We start from the raw sequence: 23,523 nt of genomic DNA, 5'->3' as shown, positions 1-23,523 counted from the left end.
TTCGTGAGCACCCCCGCTCGCCCGGTCATAGACCGGCCTCTACTAACCATGATATCAATTTTTGAAAACATTGTGAGTTCTTATACCGGTTATTAGCCTAGGTTACTATGTGATGCGCACAGCATATAAGTATAGACCGGGTCGCCCGAATTGGAACAAAACATTTCATGCTTGTTTTTGAAAATGGTTTGCTACCCGCAGGTAGGCTTGAAACATTTTGATGATTCATTCCAATTCAGATAACCCAACCTTCACCCACAGGCATTCAGGCAGATATATCAGATAAGCACATAGCCTCATGGTAAGCATGCTATCATGGCATTCACTCACACGCATGCAAGGATGCTAAAGCATAAAGCTTACCGAGTACTCCAAGCCAAAAACAGAAACTACATTAGAAATCATGCATGATCCTAAGTATACAAAAATGCTTAATGCAACACATGCAAAATGCAACTATAGTAGGCTCGGCTATTCTAAGATGGCATATGAAATGCTACAATTAACATGTATTCAACTTTGAAATTGAAAGTACAATGCAGTTAGTATGATGCGCCGAGCCCGGTGCATGCAATACAGATGAATGAATGCAAACATACTGTCATACTGTATGCCAATTTAAATATGCCCTAATCTAACCATCGTAAGCGGATAAATAAAAGGGAGAAAGACGTGGGGTTGGAAGACATACATCACACTCACGCACACTTATTACAGTTGTGCCCTCACTCGGAGGGTCCGAATAAATAATACAGTCCAAATATTACAGTCCCCAAAATAAAAGAATATTACAGTCCAAAATATTACAGAATTCTAATTAATTAATGAATTAACTAGAAAGCAAATAAACTGGCGTGCAAGCCAGGGACTGTCTTGCTTCTGGTGGATGATGCATGTCCGGGTTGTCTTGCGCGGAAATCCACCGGAATGCCCCAATTAGCCTCTGTTTACACCTGTTATTTTTTGAAAAGCGTGCCAAGTCCCGGAAAGTTGCTGATTCCTGATTTTGCTGCAACAGAGAGCAAGAAAGGGGCATAGCAATGTATTTGCACAAATATATGCATGTCTCGATCCTCGTGCCACCAATCACGCATACCGAGGCATGATGGCAGAGGAGTCGAAATGCACAACTCAATATAGGATGAATGCACATGAAACTACAGCTAAAACCTAACTCCATCATGGATAATCCGGAGTGTCGGTGACTGGGGGAATTGAGACACATTCCGTCACTCGGAGTACGAAATGTACCTCGTTTCCCGTGCTCGGGCTAACTCCTATTCCGGACACGATGCAATATGCATGATATGCATGAAATGCAACTAAGATATAACCCTAACATACACAATGCTATGGAATGACATGCCTCGAAATGCGTGTACACGGGCACGCGAATCGAGAAAATGACGGAATGCTGAAAATGAGATGCCTCGAAGTGCGTGCACACGGGCACGCAAACCGAGGCGATGACAGATATAATGAAAATGAGATGTCTCGAAGTACGTGCACACGGGCACGCAAACTGAGGTGATGATAAATGCGGTGAAAATGAGATGCCTCGAAGTACGTGCACACGGGCACGCAAACCGAGGCGATGATAAATGCAATGAAAATGAGATGCCTCGAAGTACGTGCACACAGGCACGCAAACCCAGGCGATGATAGATGAAATAAAAATGACATGCCTCGAAGTACGTGCACACGGGCACGCAAACCGAGGCGATGATATGTGTCTCAAAATACGTGCACGCGGGCACGCCAACCGAGACAATGATATGTGTCTCGAAATACGTGCACGCGGGCACACAAACCGAGGCAATGATATGTGTCTCGAAATACGTGCACGCGGGCACGCAAACCGAGGCAATGATATGTGTCTCGAAATACGTGCACGCGGGCACGCAAACCGAGTCAATGATATGTGTCTCGAAATACGTGCACGCGGGCACGCAAACCGAGGCGATGATATGTGTCTCGAAATACGTGCACGCGGGCACGCAAACCGAGGCGATGATATTTGTCTCGAAATACGTACACGCGGGCACGCAAACCGAGGCAATGATATGTGTCTCGAAATGCGTACACGCGGGCACGCAAATCGAGGCGATGATAAGATTTGATGAAATGATATGGAAATGACAAATGGGCTTATACCAACATGAGTGAGCCTCAGCCACACTCACATGGGATACCGATCGGATAAAAATGAAGTGCCTCGAAATGCGTGCACGCGGGCACGCAAACCGAGGCGATGCAAAAGCGATGCGAATGACATGGAAAATGCAACATGGACTTATACTACCATGAGAGAGCCTCAGCCACACTCACATAAGATGCCGATTGCAGAAAATGAAGTGCCTCGAAATGCGTGCACACGGGCACGCAAACCGAGGTAATGATAAAATACAATGAAATGGCATGGAAATGACAAATGGGCTTATACCAACATGAGTGAGCCTCAGCCACACTCACATAGGATGCCGTCGGATAAAAATGAAGTGCCTCGAAATGCGTGCACACGGGCACGCAAACCGAGGCAATGATAAAATGCAATGAAATGGCATGGAAATGACAAGTGGGCTTATACCAACATGAGTGAGCCTCAGCCACACTCACATCGGATGCCAGCGGATAAAAATGAAGTGCCTCGAAATGCGTGCACACGGGCACGCAAACCGAGGCAGTGATAAAATGCAATGAAGTGGCATGGAATTGACAAGTGGGCTTATACCAACATGAGTGAGCCTCAGCCACACTCACATCGGATGCCAGCGGATAAAAATGAAGTGCCTCGAAATGCGTGCACACGGGCACGCAAACCGAGGCAGTGATAAAATGCAATGAAACATGGCAAAAATGATATGCAAGCATGCCAATGGAATTTCAGCAACAAAATATGGGGGAAAACAGTCCCGAAATGAAGCGAAATGACATGAAATACAAGGAAATGTCCCGAAATGCAACATTAGGCACCCGAAATGGCCTATAGCTATGCTAAACATGCACAATATGGACATGCAATGCAAAGACAGAAGCTAGACAGTCCCAAAAGATGCACTTTCACAGTTATAAACATGGTCAAACTGCAAGTATAGGTAGGGGAAAAATAGCATGCAAGAATAGGGGCCAAAAGAGGGGTAATGAAGCAAGTGGTATAAGCAAAACCCAAACTGAAAAATTTCCTTCTACAACACTGAAGATGGACCAAAAATATGAACATTTACAGTATATGGCAGCCTCAAAATCAGTATAAAAACATGCTAAAAATATGATGCAAAATGAGGCTCAAAAGGTGCTAAAACATGAAGTATACAAAATAATCACCAAACAGAAAAAAAGTGTGAATGAAACATGAATTATAGGCCAAAATAAGGCCACTTTCAGTTCGGACCAAGGTCCAAAAACAGAAGCAAAGAGGGCTACCAATTTATGCAAAAATGGAGCCAAACAAGGGATATAACTACAAGTGATACATGGAGATACCAAACAATGTTGAGCCCTTCTCCAATGTTGAAGAGGGGCTCAAAATAAGCCTTATATCAGTTTATAACATGCTCAAAAACAGATTGCTCATGGGCCAAAAATAGCATGCAAAATCATGACATACAAGATGATCAATGAAGCAAGTATATTATGGAGGGCTCAAACAGGGTTGAGCCCTTAATGAGAAGTGAAGATGAGCTCAAAATATGGCCCTTTTCAGTTAGGGTCGGAGCTTGAAACCAAAAAGAAGTGGGGCTTAGAAATAGATCAAGGAAAAGGGTCAAAAGGATCAAAGTGTAACTTACCCTTGAAGATCCAAGCTTTTGTTGCTTCTTGGGTTGATTTGCAGCTTCTTTAGCCTTCAAGAATCTTTCCTTGTTGCTGGAAATGAGATGGTGGTGGCAAAGCTTGGTGGTGTAGAAGGAATGAAGGTTATGGACTTAGGGTTTTTTGAAGAATTGAGGAGGAAGAAGATGGAGTTGGCTATGGAAGCTTGAAGAGCAATTTTTCTAACCCTTACAAAGGAGGCCACCAGCTGGTTATATGGACAAAAAGAGGGTGTAAAGGTGGGGCAAAAAGGAGGGTAAAACTCCCCCACAAAATATCCCCCGGACACAGAAAATATCTGGGGGATATTGCCCCACAGCTGTAAAGTGCACAGTGCAAGGAACACGGCCGGCCTATCACTTTTTCTGCAGGTGGCCGGCCAGCCACCCCTACTAGCCGGCCAGCCACCCCTACTAGCCGGCCAGCCACCCCCCCTAGCCGGCCAGCTAGGGGTCAAAAGGGTCAAGTTGAATTAATGGCCGGCCACCACTATTTAGTGGCCTCCCATGTGTGTACATCACAAATATGTGGTTCAAAGTTTAAGAAAAAAGGTCCAAGGGGTTCAACATTAGCCTGGAAGAAAGGGGTCAAAAGGGTCAGGTGACCTTAATGGCCGGCCACCAACTTTTAGTGGCCTCTCAGGTGTGTAGATCACAGATATGTGGTTGAAAGTTGGCAACACTAACCCTAGGGTGTTCAACATTAGCCCGGAAGTGCGAAAAACGGGCGCCGGGAGGCTCCGGAGGAGAGATAACTGGTTGCTGCAACAATTACTAGCCTCCCACCCTTCAGTGACCTTCCTGGTGATAAAACAGAGGTACCTGCCAAAAATGAACGAAAACCGATGCAAAACGAATGTTTGGGGGCCAAAACACGCAGTTCGGGGCCCCGGAAACTGCCCGTTAAACACCGAAAGTGGCGTTCGGCCACGAAGTGGGTTTCTCAGACCCCAGTGTCCCTCAAAAGGGAGAAAATAAGAAGTATGCCAAAAACCGGGGCAAACGGAGATGGTTAGGCGGTCCCGAACCGAGGCACACGGCCTGACGGCTCTGAAAACCGGAAACCGGACTCCGAAATGGGAAAAATGGCCTACGGCCACCAAATGTAGCCTATGGACATTGAGAGATGGTCTGCTGGACCTCTCCCTCCCCTCAGGAAAAGAAGCAGAGAAAACCGAGTCTGGTTCGCAAACCGAGACAGGGCACAGAAGAGGGTTCGGAAGTCCGGAGGCAGGGCTCACGGCCGCGACTTCGAGACTTCTGAACAAGCACATCATGCAACATCACCAAGCGCTCAATTGGTGACGTCTGAGTCTTAAGGTCGGTCAAAAATGGGGTGTCTACAAGTACTTAGCAGGTTTACTAGCAAACCAAGTCGAGATCATTGGCTAGCCATGGGAAGAATTATGAGATATTTATCTGGTATCAAAAATTATGGTTTGTTTTATAACAAGTATCCTGCAGTACTTGAGGGATATAATGATGCCGATTGGAACACTTTGTCAAGCGATTCTCTCTCTACCTCGGGTTTTATTTTTATTTTTATCTTGGGTGGTGGTGCTATATGTTGGAAGTCTAAAAAACAGACTATAATTGCTAATTCTACAATGGTAGTTGAGCTTATAGCGTTAGCTTTAGCATGTGAGGAAGCGAATTGGTTGAGAAACTTGTTACATGAAATCCCTTTTTGGAAGAAACCAATTCCTCCTGTGTTAATTCGTTGTCATAGCACTGCTGCTATTGGTAAAGTGAACGACCATTTTTATAATGGTAAATCCAGACCTATTCGAAGGAAACACAGTAATGTGAGATCCTATTTGAGTAATGGCATCATAACTGTGAATTATGTAAAATTTGTGATAATCTTGCAGATCCGTTAACCAAGGCCTTGGCGAGAGATAGGGTCTGGAATACATCGAGGGTGATGGATTTAAGGCCTATAAAATCATAAACCATGTATGAGGATACCCAACCTAGGGACCAGAGATCCTGTAACTAGGTTCAATGGGAAGAATGAATCATATGGTGGTTGTAAAAATGCACTCTTTAATATTTTGTTATCCATCCCTATGATGTAAGTGCATTTGTCCTGTAATGTTGGAGGGTTGAGTTTTTATACTCTTAATGAAATTTTGTAGCTCTTGTTGAGTAGGGTGTGTTAATTACAGGAACATCCTTGACAAATTTCACCTACGTGAGCATGAAAGTGGGGCCGCTTTCTATGAGAACAATGCTTATTCTCAAATATGCTCATGAAAACTGGGATTAGCACAAGGCCGAATGTGCTGGCTAGTAAAGCTCATGTCAACACCTGGACTATTATGTGTGAGCAGTAATACTTTATTTCCCCTAAGTAGTCATAGTTCAAGTCTGAGACCACTATTGACTCTGGAGTAGAGGTTGTTGTTTCACTAATGAAGGTTCAATGCAGAGCATACCTTCATGAAGCATACTAGTATATCTTTGTTTGATAATCTCTTTTTCCCTTGTTGATATTAAAATGAGTGGGGGATTGTTGGTCCATTTTAATATCTTTTATTTATTTATTGATATATCTTGTTCATGAATGGAGTTTCATTACTTTGGTAACCTCTTATCTTGTTCATGAATGGAGTTTCATTACTTTGGTAACCTTTTATCTTGTTCATGAATGGAGAGTAATGAGAATTCATGAACTTGGTGGTGAGTTAGTTTTTGGAGTTATTTCATTTTCTCTAGTTTAATGATCATCTTTATTTTTGGTGTAACTTGTAAGGTCCTGGTGGCCTATAAATAGTCCCTCTCATCTACTCTTTTCTACACCAACACACACTAACTCTTTTCTATACAAGAGAGATTACCAGCAAAGAAGGGGGTTTTGGTTGGTGGAGCTTTGGGTTCACCATCTTGTACAGAGTTGGCCTAAACCATATGACAAGTGGTCGGGCTGTTATATCCTGGAGGGGACAAGTCATAGTTTTGTGACTGCTGCATCGGTATTTGGGTTCTTCCTACCGCTGTGGACTTGATCTGCTTAAAGAAAATGAGATATTCGTGCCTCAGCCTAATCTATTTGTATCTCATTTTCTTTTGCATTATTTATCAATAAAATATAATTTTTTTTCTGGTATTTTCACCAACACAAAATATAACTGGGTAGTGGGTACTGATACAGCATGCTTCGTGACTTGAGCCATAAGAGGAAAATTATTTGTTAACCAGTATTGTGGCACATGTCCTTTAGTCTTGCGGATGATGTGAATCATAATGCATGAACATAAAACACAGATAAGATATGAAATAGCAAGTTGCCTATTTGATTGCTTATAAAGCTTTTCAGTGGAACAGTGATATTGCTATCCAAGCATCAATTTGTGATGAACCTACCTGTCAGATAATTGAGTAAGAGCAAGAGTTGTTGTTATGAGTTTACTATTTGTTTAATTGAAACATCATATCACTATAGGAAATATGGGTTTTGGTGGCGTTTTTTTAACGACGCTTTTTTAAACATCACTTTTCTTAATATTTAGCGACGTTTTAGAAACGTCGTATATTTATTTAATTAAAACGACACCATTTTGTAATAGAAGCCGTTTAGAAACGCCTCCAAATGCGTTAGGCCTCACGCGCCTATTTTGAATCTATGAATAATTGTTAAAGCTTTGTAAACCCTTATTTTGAATCCTCACGGCTTCAAAACTCACCTTTCTCTTAACCCTTCCTAAACCCTTATCATTCTCACGATGTTGCTCCAGAGAGGTGTCATCCTTCAGTGCGATTTCGATTTCGAAGCTCCACCGCCACCACTGGTGAGGTAGTGGGCACCATCGGCGAGCGATTTCAATTTCGAAGCTCCAGAGCGATGTCTCTCTCTCTCTCTCTCTCTCTCTCTCTGTCAACTCTCTCTAAACCCTTATCATTCTTAGAGATTCATCTTTTAGATTTAGAGATTCAGATTGGTCTCAGTGATTTCATCTCAGAGCGATTTCGATTTTGAAGTTCTCTCTCTCGATTTCGAAGCTCTAGTGACGTATCGATTTGTCTCTCTCTCTCTCTCTCTCTCTCTCAAGCTCTTCTTTCCCGTCTCTCTCAATTTGGTATTTATTTGCTTGGAAACCTGTTCAATTTCTTCTTTTATTTGCTTTGTCATTCTTCCTTAATATGTTGTTTTTTGTTTTGAGAAAATGCCAAATGTGCTTGTGATTATGACATTTGTTGGATTTGAGATCATTTACACTCGTGTATGGTTAAAATATGGCCGGTAGCTTAGCCAAACTGTGGGAATTTGTTGCGGGAAGATTAGATTTCTGATAACTAGTTGAATTTCAGTTGTGCAATTAACATTATTAAACCGAATTTATCTTCTTACTGAGTCAATGGCCTGTTCTGAATAGCCTTCTTTGACTCATTATGTAGTTTGTTACCATTTTCATTTTTCATTTTGCATTAATTGCCTACTTTAATGTCTGGGCTTTTACTAGTAAATGCAAAAAATCATCTACCACTCTTTCAAATACTATTAGGTATTTGACATCTCAACTCTACGAATAGAAATAGAACAAATACAGGTGTTGCATACTACATACTCATCAACAAAAAAGAACAATGGGTTTTTGCTCTGAATGTAGACACAAATTAATTACAAGGTCATAAACATGGACCAATGGATGGGTTTCTATGGGGTTTTGCAATGAGGTAATCCAACGATTAGTTGCTAATCGTTATTTTAGAATTTATCCACATAAATTAAGGGAGCAATAAACAAGTAAAAAAAATGGAGTCTTTAACCTAGAACTAGAGGGGGAACGGTGAACGATGACATTTGCATGCCTTTGATTCAACGTTCAAGCAAGGACTCTGTTTTTTTTAATCGAAATTGAGGCGGGATATGTCAGAACAGAAGCAATTCTCAAGATTGATATCGAAAAACCTTTTGTCATTAAATTTGCATTGTATGTCTCTTAGGTATAATGACACATTAATTTCAATACTTTATCTGAGATTATTTTGATCGATTTCTGTTTTAAGAAATAAAGCATTTTTTTCCATCTGTATTTATTCACCCACGATTCTATTACAGAAGTTACTATCTTTGCTAATTTTGTGTTTGTGGTCAATAATTGCCTCTGCTTAATTGTTTCTTGCCTGTATTTTTGAATAATGATAGGTAACATGTCCAGTATATGTGTAAAATATGTTGTCTATCATTGTTTCTGTTAACTGTTTTTGTCTTGATGATGGCCAAGATATTTTTAACTTTTATACTTAGCTAGAGTGTGATTGGAAGTAGATGTGGAGGCATATTATGATAGTGACATTAGTTCACTGAATATGAGCATGCCAAATCACTGACTTTGCCATTATTTGAACCATTCATCAATTTGTGCCGGTTAAGCTCCAAGGTCCAATATGAGATTCTAAGTTCATTTTGTTTTTTGTAGTTCCTTGCTATTCAAATGTTGAGAGGAGACATGGTGCCTCACCCTCAGTCATCGTCATAGGTGGTGGTTTTGCCGGTACGGCAGCTGCTCGGGCCCTTTATGATGCTTCATTTTGGGTATTTGTTATAGTTATTTAACCGAGAATGGTATGCATTCATCTTATATATTTATAATGCTGAATGATTGTTAATATGACGGATAGCCAAATACCTTTTTATGGTGGTTCAAATTCTATACATATTTATCGACATCTAGTACTTAAGACATTTTTGTTGCATGTATTCAGGATTGTTAACTGAGCATGTCTTTTCTGTAAACTTTCATAATTTCTTTTCTTTTATTTTTTAAACATTTTATTTGAAGGTTTGAAACTAATATCCCGAGGCAATATTGTGCAAAGCATTAAGTGTTCCTTTATTGCTTGGTTTGCTGTATACGTGTAATTTTACTATGGATTTTTAAGATACTTTAACATTGCTTTTTTTAATTTGAAGTTATAGTGCATAATGTGATGAATTGATAGCAATCTTTTCTAATTTTTTGTTTTGTTTTTCTTTTTGAGATTAACTTCTATCCTTATAATTTAGTCCCACAATAGTTGACAAAAATTGGGTTATTTAGGTTACTTGTTAATGCTTGACATCATTTTTTTTTTTTTTAAAATCTTTAGCAGAGAGAAAATGAACTCCTTGGAGTTGATGGCAAGTGTGTGGGTGAAAATCTGACAACACTGCCCGCCTAGTAATCAGCTGGAGAGCATCGGCAGAATAGATGGCTTCAGTAAACCTGAAACAGAAAGAAAAAGGCTCCGACGGTGGTTCTTCCACCCGGGGGCACTCCGACGATCAAATCAGTATATCTCTCAAAGATAATCAAGTGCTAAACTTATTGCTCAAAACATAAATTACATACCTTAGACCCATGGGGGTGCCTCTCTTTTATAGTTTACCCAATCCAAGTCCCACTAGAAGCCTGACTTCTATGGACTCCAATTCAATACTGACTTTGGACTCTTCAAGAGATAGAGATAAACTCCCTAAAAGTTTTATCCTTATCCTGGCTAAGTCTTCTCTTTACCCTAGGACTCCTGTCCCTTATCTTTATCCTTTTATCTCGGATTCCGATATCTTCGGAGATAACCTCGGCCTTACCGAGATAACCTCGGCGCCACAATCTGGACACGTGGCACTTCGGCTGACACGTCGGCGTCACCATGCCACGTGTTGGGACTCAGAAAATATATCACCACGACTGCCCCCTAGGTTCTATTACCTCGGCATTCTGAGGTGATGGAACCTATACCGATATCTCTTTCTGTATATTGGCTTACAAAACTCTTCAGCCGATATCATTTATTTCAAGCCGACATGTTCTCTTCGGAGAACAATAATTCCAATGAACTTCTTCATATGTGTGAGCTGTCACGCATCTTTTACTCAACCGTTTCTCTCACGCGTTTTCACCTTATTGGTCTGTGTTTGTGACGCGCCCATAAACCACGTTTTTTCTGCGCACGCCGCCTGACGTATGCGCTGCCCCAGGCGCATTAATTACCCTTTTGCCGCTGTTTTTGGTTTTTGACAAAATTTTCCCCCCTTTCTCTCACCTCTTCACTTTGCGCTTTGATTTTCTTGCTTTTTCTCTCGAATCCGCCATTGCTAAAGCTTCCAAGTTCTGTGTTTGTCTTCCTGGTGGAATTTCTGTCGTTCTGCCATATCTGTAACTACCGATTGATTTCGGCAGTCCTTACATCGGCTTCATATTTTCTGGTAAGCAACTGTTCCTTCTGATTTGACCATTTCTGGAATCTCCTGTTATTTACTGCCTTGCTCAAACATCTATCTTGTGAATCATTCATCTGAATGTGTTTACTCTTTGATTTGGCCTTTGCCCATATCTTGAACACACGCACCGTCGCACCACTTTATTGCATTTTTGCCATTGTTCTTGGCTCTGTAGTTCTTGTTTTCCTTATGCTTTTGAGAACCCCATTTCTGTTTGTCATTCTGAAACTGCGTTCTGGTTTCTTGTTTCCTATGTTGTTTTCCAGATCTCTGCCTTCAATTTTTGCTTTCAATCTTTGCCTTCATAGATTTAGGTTTGGGTTTTGTTTATAGAACCTATCAATTCTTAGGAAAAAACTGAAACAATCCTTACTAGCATATACCTAGGGTTTCGCCGAGGTCCGATAATCCTATTAAGAGCATCTTCTTTCTGAAACCTAGCCCTCTGATTTTAGGCCGACGTTATGGGTATGTGGAGACATAGGGTAGATACCCCAACCAAACTTGAGTACTTTAGGCAGGAGTTCTCTATTCCTGCCGATGTCCATCTGAGGCTGGCTGGAGATAACAACTCCATCATGCCCACAGATGACTCAATGCCCTTTCCCATAGTAACTTTTACTGAGTGCGGACTCCGGCTCCCACTTAACATTCTTTTTCGCGAAAATCTTCACTTTTACAAGTTGAACCCTATGCAACTTGCCATAAACTCTTATCGAGTGATCAATGGCATCATAGTTTTAGCTAGGCAGGAGAATGTTAGGATAACCCTTGCCGACATCCAGTATTGTTATACCATGTGCCCCTTTAACCTGAAGGAAAAAGGCTACGTCTATCACCTCAAGCCGAGGTCCACTAAATTCAAAATCGTAGCCGACCTTCCAGACTCTAACAAGGGGGCTGGGGACGACTACGTTATTGCTTCGGGAAATTGGGAGTTCGGCCCAGATGAAGATGTCCATATTTACCCTCTTCCTCGAACAGTTAAAGAGGGCAAGGGTAAGATCCCAACGTCAATATTTAGTTGATTCTGTTCAAGTCTTCAATACTTTCTTTTTCTAATGTCTATTTGTTTTGTATTGTAGATCTTCATCAGCCACCGAAAAGCTTCCGCCAATCCTACTTTCCAGGCAAAGGTTTAAAGAAACTCCTAGATCTTCCAATCGAAAAACGTAGAGCCCCCCTAGTATTAAACTTTATACCGACGTACAAATCCACTCTGCCCGACGTCCCGAGGAAGAAGAAGAAGAGTCTTTCTCCACCTTCTGCCACAACACTTCCCACTGCTTCCACATCACGAGCAGACCAAGGATCCACTTCTGACCCAGCTGATCTGCCATCTACTTCAGCTCCATACTTAATCCCAATACCGGAAAGAAAACGTCGGCGACGACTTATCAAAACTGCTGAGATGGGTCGCCCGAAACCTGTTGCCTAAGATCTCTTAGCCGATCTACCGGCCAACGCTGATGCTGTTCCGAATCAACCCATGCCCCCACCAAGGCCAAAAAGAATCAAAAAGGCTCAGTCTAAGGCCAAAGCCACTGAGGTTGAGGCTGAGGATGCTCTGCCCATCTCACAATTGGCTGAGAGTAAAAAAACTGCTTCTGCTTCTGCAAAAAGGTCTGCTGAGGCCCAACCTTCTAAGTCTACACAGTCAAAGAAGCCGAGGTCGGCTTCAGCTACTACTTCGGGGTCCAAAAAATCCGACGTCCCCTGGGCCCCCAAGATTACTTTGGAGGACAGGCCAATCATGTCTAGTGAAAGCGCCGACGACATTAATGTCGGCGTCGCCCTCAGCACCGCTCTTCTCCTTCCAGGGGACCTGGAGCGAAATGCTGAGTACAGTGAGTATGCGAACTACGCTTTAATGCTCCAGCACTCCGTTCAAGTAAGTGTTCCTGCTTTGAACCTTTGACTTCCTTTCTGTTTCATACTTCAAATATTTTCTAACGCTTCTGTTTTCTTTCAGGCCATCCAGCATGCCCATTCGTTTTCAATGCAATCTTTTAAGAATCGGGAAAGGATGACCAAGATGAAGGAGTTTTCTGCCCTTCAGAAGACTAACAAAGGTCTTCCACAACAGATGAAGAGGCTGGAAGATCAGGCCGAGGCTGCCACTAAGGCCCAACAGATAGTCGAAGAAAAAGCGGAGTCTGCTGAGGCTATCAGAAAAGTTGCCGAGGTTGAAAAGAAGGAGTTCGAGTCAAAAACGGCCCAGGCGGAGAAGGAGCTTCAGAAGGCTCTGGCCACTAAAGAAGCCGAAATCAAGGAAGTTGATGAGAAGGCTTACGCCCAGGGCATGGCCTACGTCGCTGAGGAATACAAACTTCAAGTCAAGCAGGCATGCAACAAGGGCTTCTCCCTTGGTTGGATGTCCCTCGCCAAAAAACTTAACATTCCTGATGATTCGCCACTGCGCTAAGTCGACGCTCTTCCTCTTCCATTTCCTCCACCTCCTCCGCCAAGCCAAGCTGAAGATGAATCTGAGTCTGAATCCGAGGATGAGGACAAGGATGATAATGAGGCCTTGGTAAGGAAATCCAAAGAGGCCGTTGCGGCTAAGTCTCCTTCTCTGAATGAGCAGGTCTTGGACCTGACTCAAGAGGATGATGGTGATGAAGCTATGAAGGAGGCTACCCCGGAACAGGGTTCATCCGATATTCCTCAAGTCGGCAAGAGCGTTGATGAAACCCTTGCTGAGATTGACGCCGAGATTGCCGCAGATAAGGAAGCCAAGGTATCTCTTCAGGAGACTTCTGAGGTTCAGATCCAGCCAGTTGCTGATGCTGAAAAGTCTTAACTTTCATGTTTTTTCTTTTGCACCCTTGTACTTTGTTTTGTTTTCTGGACGATGTAAGCTTCCTTTCATGGCCGATGTTCATTTCTTTGTTACTTCGAAACAATTTACTTCTGGTAGGCCGTAGTGCCGTCTTCTGTACATAACTGCCATTGTTTTTCTATGGATGCTTTAATCTTTTAATTTCTCTTGATTTGCTGCTGCATGGTTGTATACTTGGAATATTTTGCATGCCTTTCATATTTTGCCACTTTTGGGCAATCTTCTCGGGGTCACATATCTCAGGTATAATAACTACAAGCTTAACTTCGGCAAGATACTGACCTGCAAACTTTTCAGAAATTCTAACAAGTGTGAAACATATACTACGCAATGTTAACTTTGCAAACTTTTTCTCAAGTTTCAACAAGTGTTTAAACAACATACTTAGCTTTTTTCTTAACCTGTAAATTGCTGCAAATTTCAACAGATGATCATATGTCGGCTTAACGTTACCTTGTAAATTGCTACAAATTTCAACAATTGTTAAGCATCTTCTTTGGTTTAACCAACCTGTAGATTGCCGCAAGTGTTTAAGCAATAATCTCGGCTTTGCTTTAACTTGTAAATTACTATGAATTCAAACAAGCGAAGAGAAACAGTAATCTCGGCTTAACTTCAACTTGTAAATTGCTGCAAATTTCAACAGATGAAGATAAGGAATTATCTTGGCTTATCTTTAACTTTGTAAATTGCTACAAAATTCAACAAGTGAAGATAAGGAATTATCTCGGCTTAACTTCGACTTGTAAATTGCAACAAATTTAAACAAGTGAAGATAAGGAATAATCTCGGCTTAACTCCGACTTGTAAATTGCTACAAATTTCAACAAGTGAAGATAAAGAATTATCTCGGCTTATCTTTAACTTTGTAAATTGCTACAAAATTCAACAAGTGAAGATAAGGAATTATCTCGGCTTAACTCCGACTTGTAAATTGCTACAAATTTCAACAAGTGAATATAAGGAATAATCTCGGCTTAACTCTGACTTGTAAATTGCTACAAATTTCAACAAGTGAAGATAAGGAATTATCTCAGCTTAACTCCGACTTGTAAATTGCTACAAATTTCAACAAGTGAAGATAAGGAATTATCTCGGCTTAACTCCGATTTGTAAATTGCTACAAATTTCAACAAGTGAAGATAAGGAATCAGCTTAACTTCAACTTGTAAATTGCTACAAATTTCAACAAGTGAAGATAAGGAATCATCTCTGTCTTCTCTCTGCCCCCAATGTGAACCTGAGTTCCACTTGGGTTCTCATTATTCAGAAACAATCACTATGTACAAGTCTTTGAAAAATTCTTCTAAAACTTTATTGATGATGTCGGTAAAAAAAGAACAAGGAACCTTTAATGATAAAAGAATTTCAAATTATAAGTGTTCCAAGGTCTTGGCAGTGCTTTGCCCTTGTTATCTTCAAGTCGATAAGCTCCATTGCCTAATACTGAAGTAACTCTGTAGGGTCCTTCCCAGTTTGGGCCAAGCTTGCCCTCTCTGGGATCCTTCTTATTGCCGATGACTTTTCTCAGGACTAGGTCGCCGACTTGAAAATCTCTTGGATTGACCTTCTTGTTGTAAGCTCTGGCAAGCTGTTGCTGGTATATTGCGAGCTGAATTGCAGCTTTCTCTCTTCGTTCTTCCAAAAGATCCAGATCTCGGACTAAGAGTATGTCATTGGTGCCATTCTCTACTCCCTGGGTCCTGATCCCTGGGATGCCGATCTCCAATGGGATGACTGCTTTTGTGCCATAAGCCATGGCAAAGGGGGATTCCCCTATTGATCTTCTCGGCGTAGTCCGATATGCCCAAAGCACGTTGGGTAATTCGTCTACCCACTTTCCTTTTGCTGCCTGCAGCCTCTTTTTTATTCCATCCAAAATTACTTTGTTGGATGCTTCTGCTTGCCCATTACTTTGGGGAAAACTTGGTGTTGAAAAGTAATTCTTGATCTTGAATTTCGCACAAAAGTTCTTAATGAGTTTGCTGTCAAACTGTGTTCCATTATCGGCAACTATTGCTCTTGGAATGCCAAATCTGGTGATGATGTTTTTCCATATAAAGTTCTTGACGTCCACATCTCGGATTTTGGCAACAGGTTCTGCCTCTATCCACTTCGTAAAGTAATCTGTCGCTACCAGCAAGTATTTTCTCTGCCCAGTTGCTTGGGGAAGTTATCCAACAAGATCCATGCCCCATTGGGCAAACGGCCAAGGGCTGGATACTGTGTTCAGGTCAGCTGCTGGCTGATGTATCAAAGGTGCAAACCTTTGGCATTGTTCACACTTCTTCACGTAGGCTTCAGCATCCTTTTGCATGTAGGACCACCAATACCCCTGGATAATAGCCCTGTGGGCTAAAGATCTGCCCCCACCATGGCTTCCACAAATTCCTTCATGAATTTCGTATAAAAAATCTTCAACCTGCAAAGGGTGTACGCACCTTAAAAGCGGTCCAGTGAAGGACCTTCTGTAGAGGTGTCCATCTGCTGTCAGACTGAATCTTGCCGATTTCAATCTAACTTTATGTGCTTCCTTATGGTCTTCTGGCGGCTTTCCCTCTTTTAGGAATGCAACGATTGCATCCATCCAGCTTGGTCCCAAGTCCACGCATATTGCTTCTTGCTCTGTGCTCTGTGGTTCTATGCTCGGGCCCGACATATAGTCGATCATAATTGTCCTTGTTTTTCTAGTCTGCATTGAACTTGCCAGGTTAGCCAACGCGTCGGCGTGGGTGTTGTCATCTCGGCTGACTTGGAGTAGTCGACAGTTCTGAAATAGGGCTGCTAATTTGATGACCGCTTTTGCATATGCCGACATCCTTTCGTCTCTGGCTGCAAATTCTCCTGTTGATTGGTTAACAATAAGCTGTGAATCACAAAAAACAATTACCTCATCTGCTTCTACTGCTGCTGCCAGTTTTAGCCTTGCAATTAATGCTTCGTATTCCGCTTCATTGTTTGAGGCCTTGAACCCCAAATGGATGGACTGTTCTATTATTTCTCTATCTGGAGATATCAGCCGTACTCCTGCCCCCGCTCCTTGTCGGTTCGAACTTCTATCGATAAACAGTCTGAATGAGTCGCCGATGTAGATGCTGCAGGGTCTGAATTTTTCCTTCTTTTGCTCTTTTGCCTTAGGTTGGGATTCTCCTTGCCTGCTGGGACAATGCTCATCCTGGCTCAACGAAGCCTGATGTTCGACGGTTTCTGACGTGAACTCGGCCACGAAGTCGGCCAAAACTTGGCCCTTTATTGCTGTTCTGGGCCTGAACTCCAGGTCATATTGGCCCAAGGCAACTGCCCATTTTGCAATTCTTCCTGTTAAGTCTCCTTGTTACAAAAGGGATTTCAGTGGGTGTTCAGTGAGTACCACGATCTTGTGCGCCTGAAAGTAATGGTTCAATTTTTTTGAGGCCATTATTAAGGCCAGCATCAATTTCTCTAGTGGAAGATACCTTGTTTCTGCATCGGCCAAAGTTTTACTTACATAATAAACAGCCTTTTGTTCTCCTTGTTCTTCTCAGATTAGCACTGCACTTACTGCGTGTTCTGACACAGCTAAGTACAAAAACAGCTCTTCCCCAGGTTCAAGTGTCGAGAGGACCGGAGCCGTGGTCAGATATTTCTTCATGTCGGTCAAAGCGGCTTCGTATTCTTCCGTCCACAGGAAGTCTGTGGCTTTTTTCATCAGGTTGAAGAAGGGTCTGCACTTATCTGAGCTTCTGCTGATGAATCTGTTTAGGGCTGCGGCCCTTTCGGTAAGCATTTGCACCTGTTTTGCTGATGTTGAGCTCTGTATGTCTAAGATGGCCTTGATCTGATCTGGGATGGCCTCTATGCCCTTCCTTGTCACTAGGTACCCCAGAAATTTACCAGATCCAACTCCAAACGCGCACTTTGATGCGTTGAGTCGGAGCCAATATGTTTTGAGGATATCGAATACCTCTTTTAGGTCGACAAGATGACTCTTAGGCTCCTTGGTCTTCACGACCATGTCATCGATGTAGACTTCTACTGTTTGGCCAATTAGGTGTTTGAACATTTTGGTTACCAGTCTCTGGTAAGTTGCTCCTGCGTTTTTCAACCCAAAAGGCATCACTCTGTAACAATACAGGCCTTTTGGAGTGATAAACGCTGTCTTCTCTTCGTCTGGGGGGTACATGGCTATCTGGTGGTTTCCTCTGTAAGCGTCCAGGAAGCTCATCCTTCCATGTCCAAATGTGGCATCTACCAACCGGTCAATCTTGGGTAGAGGAAAGTAGTCTTTGGGACAAGCTTTGTCCAGGCTTGTAAAATCTACACAGACCCGCCATTTACCATTCTTCTTCTTCACCACTACTGTGTTAGACAGCCATGTCGGGTAGTGAACTTCTCGGATGGCCCTGGCTTCCAGAAGTCTGTCTACTTCTTCTTCTACTGCTTCAACGTGCATCAACGTCGGTCTTCTGGCTCGTTGAATCACAGGTTTTGCCGACCTGTCGACAATCAGTCTGTGGCAAGTGACCTCAGGGTCAATGCCAGGCATTTCGTAAGGTGTCCAGGCGAACACCTCAATGTTGGCTCTCAGAAAAGTTTCCAACTCTTTCTCCTCTTCTTCGGCTAAGCTTGAGCCGAGAAGAAAGAACCGTTCTTCATTCCCATCCTGGACGAGGATTTTTTTTAGCGTCTCTTCACTTTTCTCGGCTGGCTCTTTGCCGACGTCTTCTAGGACCTCCACGTCCTCATCTTCAATTTCTGCCTTCTTTGGCTCTCGCACGCAGCAGGTAGACTTCATTGCTGCCATGGAGCAACTTTTTGCCTGTAGTTGATCTCCTCTGATTTCTTCAATCCCATGCTCTGTTGGGAACCGCAGTAGTTGATGCAACGTTGAGGGAACTGCCCCCATTGCATGCAACCATGGCCTTCCCAAGATGATGTTATATGGCGAGGGTGTGTCAATCACCATAAATTCTATCTTGATCTTCTTAGTACCAGCTTCTGCCTCCACGCTTGCTGCGTCCAGTGGCCATGTCGGCGTTCCATTGAAGCCGACCATTGGGCTGCTGGATTGCTCTAGGTCGTCAGGATGAAGGCCCAGCTCCTTGTAACATCTGACATACATGATGTCGCAGGAGCTGCCTTGATCAATCAGGATGCGCTTTACTTGGCACTCCCCAACCTGGAGGGATACTACCAAGGCATCATTGTGCGGATGCTGGACCATTTCTAGGTCAGCTTCAGTGAAGGCTATCATTGGGGGCAGTTGTTTTACCCTCTGGGTCTCCCCTCGTATGTCGTTTTCGTTCACCTTTGAGTGGATTACATTAACCACCCGTGGTCCTCCTGTCAGTGGTTGTTGTGCTGGGGGTGGCGGTGCTGCTGGTGCTTGAGGCAATCTTGCCTGTTCTTCTCTAGTTCTGGCCTCATCGATAAGGTCCCTTAGATGTCCTTGCCTTACCGAGTCTTCTAAGTGTGCTTTTAGGGCTCTGCAGCCCTGAGTTGGGTGCCCTTCTTCATTATGGTAAGCGCAGCGCCTACCAACGTTTCTGCCCATAAATTCCCCTGGTGTTCTTACCGGTGCCCTGAAATAGGACTGATTTCGTATTTGATCCAGAACTTTGTGTAATGGGATTTGGAACACAGTCGTTACCGCCTGTTTAGCCCTTAGTTCCGTTTCTTGTTTGCTTGATCCATTGTTACCTCGGCTTCGCTTCGGCGAGCCGTTTCCTTTTTCCTGCTTCGTTTCTTTATTTCCCGACGTATCCTCCTCGGCTCTTGCGTATTTCTCTATTCTCGCCATGAGTTCCTCCATGCTTTTTGCCAATGTCTTTGCCAAGGATTTCCGTAACGGGCAGTCATCCTTTAGGCCGTTCTTGAAGGACACAACCGCCACCTCTTGGTTGCAATCAGGTATTCGATTGAACACCTCGTAGTACCTTTTTGCGTAGGCCCTAAGGCCTTCGTCTTTGCTGATCTTCAGAGCCATCAATGCATCCACCCTTAATGGCTATAGTTTGTTTGTCACAAATCTGGCCACAAACATCTCGGCCAGACCTTCCCACGTCTTTACACTTCCATTCGGTAGTTTATGGAACCAATCAGATGCAATTTCCCCAAAGGATGAGGGGAATACTTTGCAGAGCAACGGCTCGTTCCCACTATATAATGCCATTGAATTCAAGTATAGTCCAACATGAAAGTTGGGATCTGACTTACCATCATAAATTTGGAACCTCGGCATACTGAATCTCTTTGGCGCTTCAAATTTGTCCAGTTCCACTGAGAATGGCGCCCTCGGCTTATCTGGGGAAGTTACCTCGGCTTCAACATTCTGTTGCTTTCTTTTGAGGTAATCCCTCAAGTCTTCTTTACTCCTTCCTGGAGCTCGGCTATCTCTCGATTTCAATCTCTTCGGCACACTACTTTCAGCCTCGTGGTGGGCTCGTTTTGACCTCCCTTCATGTGTTGTGTCAAAGCAGAGCGCTTGCCCTTGAACATGCCGATGTTCTTTGGGCTCTTGGTCCTTTGTCTGATACGTCCTTCAAGACTCTTCTCGTCTTGGCTCCTCTCATCCGGCTTCCCTGGAAGGTCGGTGAGAGTGCCTCCCACTCTTGGTGTGCTGAGGGACTTCGGGGATTTCTCTTCTTCCCCTTTTCTGTGTATTAGTTGCGAGCATCGGCGTGTCCTGCAGCGGGTATGGTGGCTGCATGACATTATTCTGCATCATGAAGTTTACTACTGACTGTAGGTCTGTCAATTTGTTTGCCAAGTCTTTTACTTCCTCATCCCTCCGTAGGCACCTGTCTCTCCATACCTGGAGGTTATCTTCATTGTAGTACTTGCCTTGGTCTGTCTTCTTCGAAGTGTTGCCCTCCTGGCCGACGTCTTCCTCTCTGTGACCCTGGTCACGGGTTTCTGCATTGTGGTTGTCCCCTTCAACGTCAAGGTCGATTGGTCTGCCACTTCCAATAGGAGTGTCGCCCCCAATGTTTTCTCTCTGTCCGTTACTGGCCATCTATTCTTCTAAGTTTCCCACAGACGGCGCCAAATTGTGTGGGTGAAAATCTGACCACACTGCCCGCCTAGTAATCAGCTGGAGAGCACTGGCAGAATAGATGGCTTCAGTAAACCTGAAATAGAAAGAAAAAGGCTCCGGCGGTGGTTCTTCCACCCGGGGGCACTCCGACGATCAAGTCAGTATATCTCTCAAAGATAATCAAGTGCTAAACTTATTGCTCAAAACATAAATTACATACCTTAGACCCATGGGGGTGCCTCTCTTTTATAGTTTACCCAATCCAAGTCCCACTAGAAGCCTGACTTCTATGGACACCAATTCAATACTGACTTTGGACTCTTCAAGAGATAAAGATAAACTCCCTAAGAGTTTTATCCTTATCTTGGCTAAGTCTTCTCTTTACTCTAGGACTCCTGTCCCTTATCTTTTATCCTTTTATCTCGGATTCCGATATCTTCGGAGATAACCTCGGCCTTACCGAGATAACCTCGGCGCCACAATCTGGACACGTGGCACTTCGACTGACACGTCGGCGTCACCATGCCACGTGTTGGGACTCAGAAAATATATCACCACAGCAAGTATGACAACATGTCAAGTTTTCAAGGGACATAATCAGGTCATATTGAACCTGTGGAATTCAGTTTCCTGACCATGCAAAATTTGAATTCTCTTCCAAGAGACTCCTATCTTTGTCCTATAACACAAATGGTTATGATATTCCTATGGTTGTTTGTTTGTTGAATGAAAATTTATGTGGAAGCTCTGTTGAATTTTATGATAATCTGCTTGTTGAATTTGTCATTTGACAGGTTTGTTGCCTTATTTTGGTTTAGAACAATCATGCAGTGTTTACCTACATTTAGTCAATATATTGAAATAGTAGCAAATTTTTATCTATATTATTGCTATTTTTTATCATTATTACAGGTATATTTTTAGTTCAATCACATAGAAATAGCATAATTTCCAAAAAAAAAAAAAAAAAAAAAGGCTATAACGGCATTTTTAAAACGCCACCGTTGGAAATTTCAAATATATATAATATATATATATATCTATAACGGCATTTTTCAAATGCCAGGTTAGAATTTTAAAATATAAAGACATCTATGATGGCATTTTTAAAACACCGGGATTATAATATAACAGCGTTTCTTAAGCGCCATAAGGCTACAGCGACGGTCGCGTCTTCGGTGTTTGATACTAAGCGTCACAAAAAGAATTAAATGCCGCTAAATGCCGAATTTCCTGCAGTGTATAGCACTCCATTTAAATGAATGAGATGGGAGTCTTCCTTCTGAACTTAAAAATATGACACAGATGCTTGTCCTGGCCATTAATAGTTCTTGGATGTATGAATGTGTATATTATATTTGACCAAACATTAGTTGCTTTGTGATAGGTTGGAGACTTTGAAATGCATCTGAAGCGGAATATTGGCGCCGCAAATGCTCCCATGCCTGTTGTTTTTCCAACCATATCACCACCTATTCCCAGCAAATCGATGATTGAATCAGCCCCTGCTTCCGCACCAACTTCACCGCCAAAATCCTGTATACAGAAAAAATCAGTCCATTTACAAATGTTTCGGTAGAAAAATCAACGAAGTTAGCAGCATTGGAGGCTTCTGGAGCTAGTGGATATGTTCTTATGTCATCTCCAACGGTATGTATTGCTGGAGCATTTGCCTTCTAGTATTTGTGGAAAAGTTATTAATGTAGTCCACTTTCCCTTTCTCATAGGTTGGCTCATTCCGAAGGGGCAGAACATGGAAAGCAAAGAAGCAACCTCCTATTTGCAAAGAGGTCGTGATTGTAATTTATGTTTCTTTAGGATCATTATGAGTAGAGAGATTGAAACCCCTAACCCAACCCGTCACTTCTTAGTGCTTTGGCTGCAACATTTTATGTTTGGCCTTCTGAAATTCAAGTTTTTCAAGTTTCCAAATTTGTCGGTTCACCTATCTATGTTCTATATTTTGAGACCGTCAGTACCTTTTAGCAATTGAATGACATTGAATAATTAAAATTGAGCAACTAGTATCTACAATTAGCTTTTATTTCTAGAAGGAATGCTGTCATTCTGAATACATGAAAATAAAATAGAACAAAATAAAATAAAGTGAATTTTCAAGGAATGTGGAGTTCAAGATGGCCAAAAAAAAACTAACCGTTTTCAGCTAATAATTGATTTAGGGTGATGTAATCAAAGAAGGACAGGTGATAGGCTCTGTGGATCAGTTTGGCACTGAACTTCCTGCGAAGGTAAGCTTTTGGTTGAAGCTCCATTGAATATCTCTTTGCCTTCGTGATAGATGTTGCCCATGACTATTTCTTTTTGGACATTTGTTGAGCAGTCAGATGTGGCTGGAGAGGTCTTAAAGCTTCTCTTTAATGATGGAGGTATGGTGTCTCTGCTACTTTTAGTCATAAATTCTTTTATTCATTAATTTTTGTGTATCTTTGACATCTCAAAACACTTCAAGAAACATGCAAAGACTTAATGGCTTAACTACGATGATAGAAGTTAGAACACTATTACTAGGAGTTGTACTGCATATGTATTCACATAGGGGTACAGGAGGGTGCTGCAAGACAAGATATTGACCAACTACCATCATATCTATCATATATGTTTCAATGTTTCATGGACAGTCAGGCAACTC

At 42.5% G+C, this 23,523-nt stretch overlaps 1 pseudogene; it reads left to right on the top strand.

Moving 5' to 3' along the window:
* The first annotated feature begins 20,333 nt into the window (after window positions 1–20,333).
* LOC145807874 (uncharacterized) lies at window positions 20,334–23,307 on the top strand (annotated as a pseudogene).
* Window positions 23,308–23,523: the final 216 nt, after the last annotated feature.

The sequence above is a fragment of the Camellia sinensis genome, chromosome 14, assembly GCF_055761805.1.
Source record: "Camellia sinensis isolate YWXY chromosome 14, ASM5576180v1, whole genome shotgun sequence".
NCBI lineage: Eukaryota > Viridiplantae > Streptophyta > Magnoliopsida > Ericales > Theaceae > Camellia > Camellia sinensis.
Note: the sequence above shows the minus strand (reverse complement) of the source record. Positions and strands in the feature narration are given on the sequence as shown.